Source organism: Medicago sativa, chromosome 8 (genome assembly GCF_051527215.1).
Source record: "Medicago sativa cultivar Bolivia chromosome 8, Bolivia_mono, whole genome shotgun sequence".
Taxonomy (NCBI): Eukaryota; Viridiplantae; Streptophyta; class Magnoliopsida; order Fabales; family Fabaceae; genus Medicago; species Medicago sativa.
Window position 1 is genome coordinate 39,501,070 of NC_140756.1, and position 12,871 is coordinate 39,513,940.

General features: G+C 37.1%; 1 long non-coding RNA gene across 1 annotated transcript; it reads right to left on the reverse strand.

Moving 5' to 3' along the window:
* Positions 1 to 11,009: 11,009 nt before the first annotated feature.
* Positions 11,010 to 12,209, reverse strand: LOC146899027 (uncharacterized). The gene is made up of 2 exons (XR_015022173.1): positions 11,759 to 12,209; positions 11,010 to 11,300 (listed from the first exon to the last, which is right to left on the reverse strand). It is a non-coding gene; the product is annotated as an uncharacterized LOC146899027 (long non-coding RNA).
* Positions 12,210 to 12,871: the final 662 nt, after the last annotated feature.

The following is a 12,871-nucleotide window of genomic DNA, read 5'->3' on the forward strand; positions in this document are numbered from 1 at the left end:
AGTGTAGTATCAACCTGTCCTCTTTTAAAATCATTCTTGATTAAGAAATTACTTAGTCTATCATACCAAGCTCTGGGAGCTTGTTTCAAGCCATATAGTGATTTCTTCAGTTTAAAAACATGGTCAGGATATTTAATATCCTCAAATCCAGGAGGTTGCTTGACATACACTTCTTCTTCTATGACACCATTTAGAAATGCACTCTTGACATCCATTTGATATAATATTATGCCATGATTAACTGCATAGGAAAGAAGTAACCTGATTGCTTCCAATCTTGCAACTGGAGCAAATGTTTCAGTGTAATCAATGCCTTCTTGTTGACTATACCCTTGTGCAACAAGCCTGGCTTTGTTTCTTGTTACTTCACCTTGCTCATTCAGCTTGTTTCTGAATACCCATTTTGTTCCAATAATGTTCTTGTGCTGAGGTTTGGGTACCAGATCCCACACATCATTTCTTTGAAATTGATTCAACTCTTCTTGCATAGCTAGGATCCATCCATCATCTGAAAGTGCTTCATCAACTGTTGTAGGTTCAATCATTGAGATTAGTCCAGTCATTGACTCTTCTTGTCTGAAATGTGATCTTGTTCTTCTTGGACTATCTTTGTTTCCAATGATTAGCTCCTCAGGATGTGAAGACTTGTGTTTGAATGTGTTTCTGGGAGGATCTTCTTGATGTGAGCCATCTTGTGCTTCATCAGAAGCAGTTTCATCTTGCGCTTCTGATGTGGGTTCAGCTTCTGGACTATCTTCAGACTCAGCTATCTGATTAGGTTCTGGAGTAGCTTCAGGAACCTGTATCTCTGCAAAACTTTCACCTTGCTTTGAAGTTTTATCTTCAAGCTTCTTGTCATCAAATTTAACGTGCATAGATTCTTCAACACAGAGTGTTTCTGAATTATACACTCTGTATGCCTTTGACCTTTCAGAGTAACCTAAAAAGATTCCTCTTTGGGCCTTGGCATCAAATTTCTTTAGGTAGAGCTTGTTGTTCAGAATGTAACATGTACATCCAAATTGATGAAAGTAAGAGATATTGGGTTTTCTTCCTTTAAAGAGTTCATATGCTGTTTTCTCCAAAATAGGTCTGATATAGATCCTATTTTGAACATAGCATGCTGTATTCACTGCTTCTGCCCAAAAATGTTTTGGTAAATTGTTTTCATGAATCATGGTTCTGGCCATTTCTTGTAAAGTTCTATTCTTTCTCTCTACAACCCCATTTTGTTGTGGTGTTCTAGGAGAAGAGAATTCATGGAAAATTCCATGTTTTTCACAAAAAGCTTCAAATGGCTCATTTTCAAATTCTCCACCATGATCACTTCTGACTTTCAAAATTTTTGATTCTTTTTCAGATTGAATTTGAGTGCAGAAGCTACTGAATACATCACACGCAACATCTTTACTCTTTATGAATTTCACCCAAGTCCATCTGCTGTAATCATCAACAATGACTAATCCATATTTACTTCCATATAAGGATGCAGTACTCACTGGTCCAAATAAATCAATATGGAGTAATTCTAAAGGTCTTGAGGTTGAAACAATGTCTTTGGTTTTAAAAGATGATTTCATAATTTTCCCTCTCTGACATGCACCACAGAGTGCATCTGAATGATAGTCAATGTCTGGTAGCCCTTTCACAAGTTGTAACTTACTAAGCTTAGAGATTAACCTCCAGTTAGCATGTCCCAACCTTCTGTGCCACATCCATTTCTTATCATTCACTGATAGTAGGCACATCACCTTCTGATCAGCCAGTTCAGAAAAATTGATTTTATAGACATTGTCAACTCTCTTTCCTTTGAACACAATGGATTTGTCTTCCTTGTTGATTACTGTACAGTTGGGTTTTTCAAAAAGCACATCATAACCATTATCACAAAATTGACTAATGCTCAAAAGGTTATGTTCAAGACCATCTACCAACCATACATTATTAATTGAGGTAGAGGAATTACCAATAGTTCGTGTACCTATGATCTTGCCTGACTGGTTGCCTCCAAATTTCACATTTCCTCCCTCTTTCATTGTTAGGCTGAGGAACATGGACTTGTCTCCTGTCATGTGTCTTGAGCAACCACTGTCTAGGTACCATGATCTTTGCTTTGGCACTGCTCTTAGACATACCTGCATCATTGACATTTTTAGATTTAGGTACCCATTGTTCTATGGGTCCTGGAAGGTTAGTACTTAAGGCTTTACTCTTCACTTCTTGTACCTTGTGCTGTGAGTTGGGTTGCTTCTGATTAACTATCACCTTAGGTTTTGGTACTTCAGAAGCAGTAACTGTCTTCTTCTGAAACTTAGACTTCAGAACCCCAGATTTTGGTTTCACCAGACTCTGAGGAATAGGTTCTGATCTTTTCAGGATCCTGACCTTTGAAGTCTTGGAATCAGATTTGATCATAGCCTTTGACTTAGAGTTCTTTGGCTTTGAAGTAATCTTAGCCTTAGGACTAGAAGCTTCAGGTTCTGATTGAACAACAGTTTCCAACTCAGCCCCTTCTGGTACAAAGAATGTTTTCAGACCTTCCTTGATGCATTCACAACAAGATTTTAGATTGGTTTTCTCAAGTTTCACTTCTGGAAAACCAATTCCTCTGCCATTGTTCTTGTAAATGCTATAAATCATAGAAGCTACTCTGCTTCTGTCAATGCCAGATATAATAAAATCTTCAAGAGCAATTTCATGGTTACTTAAAGGTTTTTCATTACACTTTTCTTGTAGCTTCTGACATAAGAACCTGAGCTGATCTTCATATGTTTTACACATGAAGTCAAAGCCCCTAAGTCCTTGTTCAGAAGCTTTCAGATCCAATAGAGTTGATTTTTGCTGTTGTACCAAATCAGCATATTTTTCTTTTAAATCCTTCAACTCATTGGTTCTTACTTCAAAGTGTGTAAGAAGTTCTTTAAGAGACTCAACAAGTTCATCTCTGGGAATTTTGGAATATACCTCGTTTTCATCTTCTGAGTCTGAATCTGATCCAGCTTCTGAAGTTGCTGTTGCTACCAACCCAACAGCTACCTTTGCATCTTCATCAGCTTCCTCTTTATCAGATCCAGATTCACTACCCAAATCATCCCAGGTTGCCATTAAACTCTGCTTAATCTGCTTCTTGAGTTTGCTTGGTTTGAATGTAGACCTCTTTGACTTGTCCTTTGACTTTTCTCTTTGAAGATCAGGGCATTCAGCAATGAAGTGTCCAGGCTTCTTACAGTTGAAGCATCCCTTCTGATCTTCTTTCTTTGAGCTTCTGGAGTTACCCCTTCTGGAGAGAAACTTTCTGTTCTTCTTGGCGAGATATTGAAGTCTGTTTGAGAGCATGGCCATTTCAGCAGCATCTGGTTCAGAATCTGAACTTGACTGTTTTTCCTCTTCAAATTCAACTACTTTGAGAGCTTTTGATGACTTGCCTTTGGATGGAAGAGCTATTGATTTACTCTTTTTAGTAGACTCATGTTCATTAAGACTTAACTCATGAACTTTGAGAGAACTAACAAGATCTTCGACACTTAAAGTGTTTAAATCTTTAGCTTCCTCAATGGCAGTCACCTTTGGTCTCCATCTGGCAGGTAAGCTTCTGAGTATCTTGCTTACATGATCAGAAGCAACATAGCTCTTCTTTAGAATCTGTAGCCCAGAAACTAAGGTTTGAAACCTTGAGTACATCTCCTCAATAGTTTCATCATCCTTCATCTTGAATAACTCATACTGATGTACAAGCAGGAGAGCCTTTGCTTCTTTGACCTTCTTGCTCCCTTCATAATTTGAACAGAGAGAAGCAAACATAGCTTTAGCAGTGGATTTGTCACTCATCTTCATATACTCTGCTTTGGGTATAGCAGTGACAAGAGCTCCTCTGATAATATGATGCTTCTTGTAAAGTTTCCTCAGTTCTGGAGTATGTTTCTTTCTATCCACAGCAGCTCCTTCTTCATCAAGGACTAAATCACCAACACCATCTTCCAGAATATCCCATAATTCTTCATCTAGGCTCATGATGTAACTGTAAAAGTTGGTCTTCCACCAAGAGAACTCTTCAGCATCTCCATTGAACTTTGGAACTTTTCCAACACTGGTTTTCTTACTATCACTATAATCATGTGAGACATTTTTATAGCTAGTATCACTAGGACCAGTAGGAGGAGGAGTAGACATGTTTTTCTCAGATCTTTGACTGTTGCACGGTTAAGTGTTACACAACAGACCAAGGCTCTAGATACCAATTGAAGGTGAGAAAAACACAAGAAGGGGGGGTTGAATTGTGTTTTGAAAAATTCTTCGTTTCTCCTAAAAACTGAACACACTGATCAGAAGCTAAGTGAGACAGCTTCTGAAGTGATAATCAGAATCTAAATGCAGCGGAATAAAACAGAGAGAGAGAAGAAGAACGACACAAAGCAATTATACTGGTTCCTTCCACAATCCGGAAGTAGTCCAGTCCCCCTTGCACTTCCAAGGAGATTTCACTATGAGTAATATCTGATTACAAATGCTCAAGCACACAAGCAAGAGACTTCCTTTGCTCAAGCACACAAGCTAGAGACTTCCTTTGCTCAAGAACACAATCAAGAGACTTCCTGCTCAAGCACAACTGCAAGAGACTTCCTAACTAAACAAAATTACACAGAAAATTGTTTAAGGTTGAACACTTGATATACAATCAGAGATGCTCACAATACAAATCAGATACAGACTCAATGGACTTAAGAATTTCTAAGATATGACTTTGAGACACAGAAATTCTAAGTGAATGCAGAACAATTTCAGCAGAGGTTTGGTACTTGTGAAAATCTTGTGAGTCTTTCGTTCAGCGTTCTTGCATTACCAAATCTCTAGGTCTTCACTCCTTTATATAGAGGTGTGAAAGAGACGTTGTGAAATTGCCAGCACACCAAAGAGTCGTTGTTGAAGCTTGATCTTTCACCAATGATCTTTTGCCTGATTTGGTTGTTGTCCTATGAGGAACCAATTTGAAATCCATTCCTTATCCAAAGGAACATATATGCAGGCGAGACCGTATTCTGGAGTTGTTTTCTTGTCTTGAAGCGTGGACACAAAACAGAGTAGTGGAGAACGTGGTTGTACAATTCGTACAAAGTACAATGTCAACGCTTTCGTCCAAATTGCAAGCACAAGCCTTCAAACACCTTTGAAATGACCGTTGCAAAACTCCACTAATCCTTTGTTTGTGTTTTTGAATCCAATAGACAGCTTTTGCATTGATAATTCTTCAATTCTTGAATCTTTTGCAAATCCAGTTGAGATTCAGCTTCTGGTGAAATAGCTTCTGATGAGGCAGCTTCTGGTGATGCAGCTTCTGATGATATGACTTCTGCAGCTTCTGATGATGCAGCTTCTGATGATATGACTTCTGGACTTCTTGTCTTCAGGAGCACTATTCTTACTTCAGAAGCGACTTAACTTCAGGAGCACTATCCTTACTTCAGAAGCGACTTAACTTCAGGAGCGCTTTTTCTCTTCAGTAACAAGTTGCCTTCAGGAGCGTCCAAGCTTCAAATTTTTGTTGTTTCCTTTGCTCTTTATTTGCTCATTCAGAACCAATGATGATGTAACTTTATAATTATGGTCCTGTACACTTGAACAAATATTAGCTAGTCCAATTTACAATTTTTAATACCTTGTTATCATCAAAACTCTTTAAGGTTCATTGTTAAACACATTTTGTTCCAACAAAGTTAAGATGAACCTACGACGGATCTAGTATGCACGACCGTCTAGGCAAGCATGACCACACAAGTATAATCAACCGGCAGGTTGTATTGTAGACACGTGGCGACCGTAGGTTTCCCCTGAGGTTACCTATAGCCTAGGATTAGGTAGAACTCACTGAGACATTATGTCTCATCCCAATCCTTATGTGTTTCAGATAAACAGGTTGGTTTTTCAAGCTCGTAGCAGGATGGATATTTCAGCAAGAGATCGTTCGTACCCGCTCCAGGATGTCATGGATCTTAAGGGTGTTTTTACTATGTTTTAGACGTGTTATGTTGTATTGGTATTGTACGAACACATATTGTTGTATAAGACAATCCTTCAAATGTATTCAAGTTGTAACTTTTTAATGAATCCAGTATCAAGTTAATGCTCATGCTAAACTTTCTAGATACGTTTAGTATGGGCGTTACATTTGGTATCAGAGCAGGTCGATTCAGATTGTGCCATGGGTCATTCATTTTCAACTAAGGTAGTAGGACCATTGGGTTCTGGGTAAATGTACTAATTGTTGTTGTTAGTTGAGCCTGATTAACTAAATTTAAAACTCGACGGTTAGGACGGATGCCTGAAAGCTGAATAGGACCCAGGAGGAACGAAGTATGTGATGAAGATGAACTGAAAAGAGTGAACTCAGAAGTAGGAACTCAGAGTGAGTAATAGTAAGAGTTTAATCGCACCAGAAGGTGGCTGGTGAACTAAGCAGTAGAAATTTGAGTCCTCCCGAAATGCAAAGCAATGTTAAGTTGGAGTGTTCCGACAACGTTGGGTGAGTTGTTAATGATACTTCGTATACCCGAAAGTGAAGAATTTGGAAATATTTAAGTTTGACCTGGAGCTTTGGTAGGAGTCGTTGTTGGAACGGGTTTGTGATATATAAAGGAATTGTATTCTGGAACGTAAGTGCAAGGCTACAAGATAAGAAGAAGCCGACATATGTTGACGGAATCAGTAAGCTTTCAAGGGTAATAATATGTGTATGAAGTCAGAGATGTGAATGCTCAGGATGGACAAGGTTCTAACGTTTGGAATGTTATGTGAGGTAGCAGAGTAACGAGATAAGTCATTTGTGGCAAACAAAGTTCATGTTTTATGTGAAAGCTATAGGTTAAGTGTTGGAACGGTTAAGACATTAGTTTCCAATGTACCGTGAATCGCGTTAATTGATGTTAATGATTGTAAAATGTTATGAATTGTTTTTATGATATTAGGGGTGGTCAATGTGCATTGCTTACTTGCGAAATAAGATTTTTATGTAAGAAACATTTCCTTAAAACATTGAATCGAAGGAACTCGCTAATAGCCGAAATTTCGCTAATAGCGAAATTGCTCCAGCAGCATTTCGCTAATAGCCAACCTGGGGGGCGAAACTTCAGTTTTTTTTCCCGAAAGCTGTCGGTTTGTCTCCAGGGTCTGCAGTGGCTATTGGGGGTTGTCTTCACAATCTTTTACGCGATGAAAACCCTTTATACTATCAAGTATCGAATGCACATTACATCCTAAGGATTCTAAAGGAAAATGCATGGACAACCATTAACGAAATCGATTCGGGTCACTGTAACATTAGAAGTTAAAGTGTTAGGAGTTAAGAAGGGGCATGTATCAAGAGTTTCGAGGTTTTGGCATATGAGATAGATATTGGGGATGTGAAGACATGAGACAAAAGTAGAAAGGTGAAAAGTTATGTGTAATCACAAGATTCCAGGTTTTTGTGAAGTTTTAGTTATTTCTCGAATCTATGTTTTGCTTGATTAACCTGCTAAGGCTCGTTATGATGATGGATTTTAATAATTACGAAGTTTGAAAAGATATACGCATATGGGTGATTGGAGTTGGCATTCTTGGAACTAAAATGGAATTCTGAAGGTGCCGGTCCGTCATGACTCGCGCAGAGCATGCTAAACTCATTTGGAGCAAGATTTGATGGCACAATTGTGTTATCAACTCGTTTCGTGAATTTTATGGTAACGACTAGGACCCAGATTCACTATGCTTTTATATATGATGAAGAATCATCAACGCCAATGACCCGTGTGCTAATTTATGAAGTTTTGTTTAAGAGAGGAATCAACGAGCAAGCATGGGTATGATTAAGCAAAACATAGCATGCGAGAATACGAAGATGCAATGATGGATGTTCAAGGAAGGCATGTACGAGTACATGATGAGTCTACCATGGGAATTTGTAAGGATGTACCCTATGAGTCGAGATTGCTCGGGAACAAGTTTAAGTATGGTATTGATATGTCAGAAGGTAAGCTCAACCAGTGAGTATGTAAGGTCTATACCTAAGGAAAGTAATATGAGTATACAATAAGTCTATTGTGAGATTCAATCTTACAAAGCAGTGAGAAGTGTAAGGTTGCAGCGTTAGTTGCAACATAGGGAATCTTGAGAAGAGTTCAAGAAGATAGTAATCATATTGTAGTCGATGATTTTCGGGTGTCAATCCATTAATTGGTTTTGAACCTTCAATCTTTGGACCTCTCAATTTTATTCGTGGGAAGGGAAAAATGAGTAAAAACCCTTATTTTGAGACTTTGGATCCGGGGGTTGGTTCGATCGAGGAAGGTGTTAAGCACCCCTAACGACCACGGTACTCCGTGGGAACCTCTTACCTAACTTTATCTTGTGCTAGATTAATTGTTTATTTGAAAATTATTGTCTAATAATTCTAGGTGAAAGAATGGAGGGAGAAGAAGTATGCTTTTGTTGTTTTTTATTTGATTTGGAAGGATAAATCCTTTGCCTACATACCCTTAAAGAAAAGGGATCAAAACCCAATGTAGTTTGCTCTTAAAAATTTATTTGATGGGTTAGATTGATTTTAATATTTTGAAAATGGTTTTAAGAAGAGAAAAGAGGCCGAGAAGGCATAAGAGAAATAAAATGAAGTGAGGTGGGTTAATTTTAGTTAAGAAATTTAGTCTAAGATTCATTTAAGATTCATTAGAAATTTGATTAAGAAAATAAAGGAAAAAAACCTCTTGGATTTGGATCCAAGGTTTATTAAGAAAATAATTTGACTTTTTGCTTATTTGATTTTTGAGATAAAAAAGACTTTTCTAAACTAACGGCAAGCTAGCGTAACGACGTGAAAAATAAAGCGAGCGTAAAGCGATAAATAAAGTGGTATAGTGTCGGTGCAAGTGTCAGTGTGTGCATTACTACGCTATTACATACCCTCCTAGATGCATTCTATAGGAAATAAAAAGCACAAAAATAAATTACATCAATTCCCTAATTATACACACTAAATATCATGGAATTTAAATAAATTGCAAGCATGGAGAAAATGCATGAGAACATACTAGAATTAAAGCAATCATAATATAACAAGATAATAGAAACTTAAAAGCAACACATACTAGGATGAATTATCAACTAGAATGCATGATGTCAAGATATTAAAGCAAGGCACAAAGTAGAAATTGAAATACTAAAGCAAAAATAACAAAAGATGTTATGGAGTAAAAAAAACATTTAACATGCATGAAATGAGGTTTTTTAAAAATTAAATAGAAAAATAAAAATAAAAATCATGAAGATTAAAGCATTTCAAAATGCTTAGAATTAAAGACACAAAATGAGTTTAAAATATGCATGAGTTTTTGTAAGAGTTACCAAAATAAACAAATATGCAGGGAGGGGGTGCAGTAGCAGTAATGGGAGTGCAGCCAGTAAAAGTATAGAGAAATTAAACAAAATAGAATGATTTGGCTCAAATCCAGATCAGATATGAACCATCAGATGGATCAGATGGCTCAGATCTGATCCTAGGGAAGTTGTATCATAGCCACAGATCAAGATCAAGAAGTAAAAACAAATGGAACACAATAGGTAACCAAAGATAGAGGCGCACTAGATAAAACGAAAGGAGCATCATCGCCCGTCAGATCTACGATCTGATGGCCTAGCTCTAATGGTGTATGGCAACACCAGAAACTAGTATACGCAGGATTTAAAAAAAAAAACAGGGGTATAAATAGAGGTTTCCAGCAAAAAAGGCTCATAAGACACAACTCATTCTCTCTCTAAGACACAAAACAGACTCTGCCTTCTCTCTAAAAAAGGCCGACCGGAGAAGATGAAGACAAGAGCTCCAGCGCGGTGGAGGCCGACCGAGGACGGCGGCACCGCCGCGCCGGATGTTTTAACTTCCTTTTTTAAAATTTTTTTTAAATCAAATCGAATTCTCTTCTTCTTCCTGGATCCAAACTCAAATCAGTTAAATCACAACACACAAACCCTAGATCTACAAGTTACAACAAAATTTTCATAAAACTTTTCAACTAACATCATCAACAATTACCACAACATATGAACAAGATTAAAAGCTTGAAACACGTTACCGCTGTTCGAATCGGAGGAAAAGGTGAGTCGATGGAAAACTTCAAATCGTCTTGCTCTTTGAATCTATTTCTGTCCCTAGCTTCTTGATTTACTCACGTGAACCTTGCGCCAGAAACGGATCTGTTTGTGTTGTTGAAGGCCGATTGCTTCTTGTTGTAGCTTGGATCTCGGTTTGGTCCTTGTTCATGCGCGTCGAAACAGTGTTGACAGTGAAGGAAATCGGATTTGCGATGAAATTTGAGTGGTGTGAATTCGGTTCTGTGGAGATGGATTCGAGTTTGTGACTGTTGATGGTGGCTTGGACCGATTTGTATTATTGCTGGATTTGTGATGTCTTGATGTGCGTTTGCAAATGAACTTCGATGAATATGGTTTGTAATGAAACAGCTACTGGAAATTTGTTCTTGAGGGTTTTGAGTATTTTTTGTGAAGAAAAGGGTTTGATCCGTAAAGTATTTTTTGTGAAGAAAAGGGTTTGATCCGTAAAGTATAGTGAGAGAAAATGGGAAAGTGTTTGTTGATTGGAGGCTGAGACTGACGCGTGAATAGTGTTTCTATAGAATTTTGTGCCAGCCCCCCTTTTCTCCTATGATTGGGAGTTATTTATAGTGACCAATTAGGGTTGTGATGGATAAATGGACTAAAGACAAAACTACCCCTAAAGAGTCTTGGAGAAAAAGAAATGACTTTGGATGCCTTTTGGACAAATGATATGAGGCCACATGGACACAAGGACACAAACTATGACTTAAAATATAAATTGGAGTAAAATAGAATAAAAAAGAAAATAAAATTTGAAAGAAAACAATGGTCACTCACGTGGCCCTTTTTTTATAAGAAGGATTAAATAATAAAAAATGAAATAAATGAAAACAACAATAAAATAAAAATGGAGAAATAATAATAAAAATAAGGCTAAATTGATCTGCCGGTCCCTTAACTTAATTCTTTTATTCATTTTGGTCCCATAAGTTTAAAGTCTATCAAACAAGTCCTTAACTTATTTCTTTTATTCAATTTGATCCAATTTTGATAATTTTTATCCCCTAAAAAAGAGACCGTTGGATTACGAAGGTCTATGAGATTTTACGGTGTATCCCCAGCACCTAATTTTTTACTTTAGTCATCTTCTTCCTCCATCTTCATCTTCTTTCAACCTTCATCATCCCATAAAAATTCTTCACATTTCTCATAAAAACCTAGAAAAATAAAATTAAAAAACTCAAATTAAACACCGCAAATAAAAAAAAAACTCACAAATTAAACCATACATATCCAAGAAAAGAACTAAACAAATTCATCTCAAACCTTTTCTCCCAAATCCAAACCTGCAATTTATTTCTTATTCATATTCATAGATCGAAGCTCGTTCCAGGATTCGGACAAAGTTTCACAAAATCGCAATTCCTCAATTCTACAGCTTTCACACAAAATTTTGCAAAAACGCAACTCTTGAATTCTAGAACGTGAAATTATGAACAAAACACCAAAAAAAAAAAAAACCCTCTACAAACAACCAGCGACCAAAAGAAAAGCAAAACACCATCAAAATCAACAAGCAATTCTCAACAGACAACAATGGTTCCAATCCAAATCACACATCAAAATTTCACATAACTATGGTTCCAATCCAAAAACAGAATTGAACAAAACTTACAACAACATCGCCAGATTCAAGCCTCCTAGCATACTCCTCAGCATCAATCATAGCAACAACACCTTTTCTCTCAAGAGCATCACGCACCACCACCACTAACAGAAACAATTTCAGGCGGCGGCGTTACCACTTTCGGCACCGTAACTTGAATTGTTCCACCATCTTCCTTCCGTGAATCACCGAGGACGGAGTGGGTGTAGGGTTGACGGCGGCGATGACTCCAATTTGGGCTCCGTCGTCAGTGTTGATTCCGTTTGGAATGGAATTCGTTTCCATTGTGAGAAGGAAAAGAATGGAATCTCAATTCTCACATGTTGTTGTTGTTGTACGATCTTGGTGGTGATGGTTGTTCTACCTCACTGATTTTACTATTTTGGGTTATGTTTGTAAATGAATCTTATATTTGTTGTGTTGAATGTGGATTTTATTTTGGTTAAATGTTGAATTTTGGGTTATGTTTGTAAATGAATCTCACTGGGTTTTTTAATTTTATTTTATGAAGATGATTGAAGGATGAATGAAGATGAAGATGAAGAAGAAGAAAGTAAATAAATTAGGTGTTGGTGATACACCGTAAAATCTCATAGACCTTCGTAATCCAACGGTCTCTTTTTTTAAGGGATAAAATTATCAAAATTGGATCAAATTGAATAAAAGAAATAAGTTAAGGACTTGTTTGACAGACTTTAAACTTATGGGACCAAAATGAATAAAAAGAATTAAGTTAAGGGACCGGCAGATCAATTTAGCCTAAAAATAACGACAAAAAATTTAAAAAATTGTCCATTTCGATAACCAAATGAGGTATTTTAAAATAACTCTCTGCCAAAATTCCGTCTGAAACGACGAAATTACTCGGCGTTTAAAATACGAATAAAAGCTTAAAAACAAAGAAAAGTGGTCAAAATTTAGGGTATGACAGATGCCCCTATTTAAGTTTCTTCGTCACTGGGATTTAAAAGATGAAATTTTTAAATCAACGGGTCGAAGAGACTTAAATATTAAGTACACCAATTTTGACTAGCTGAAATGCTAAGGGTGCAATGCTTGTGAATATCGTGATATGAATGCGTGTGATGCTAAGGGTGCAAAGACGGCGAAAATGATTCGACT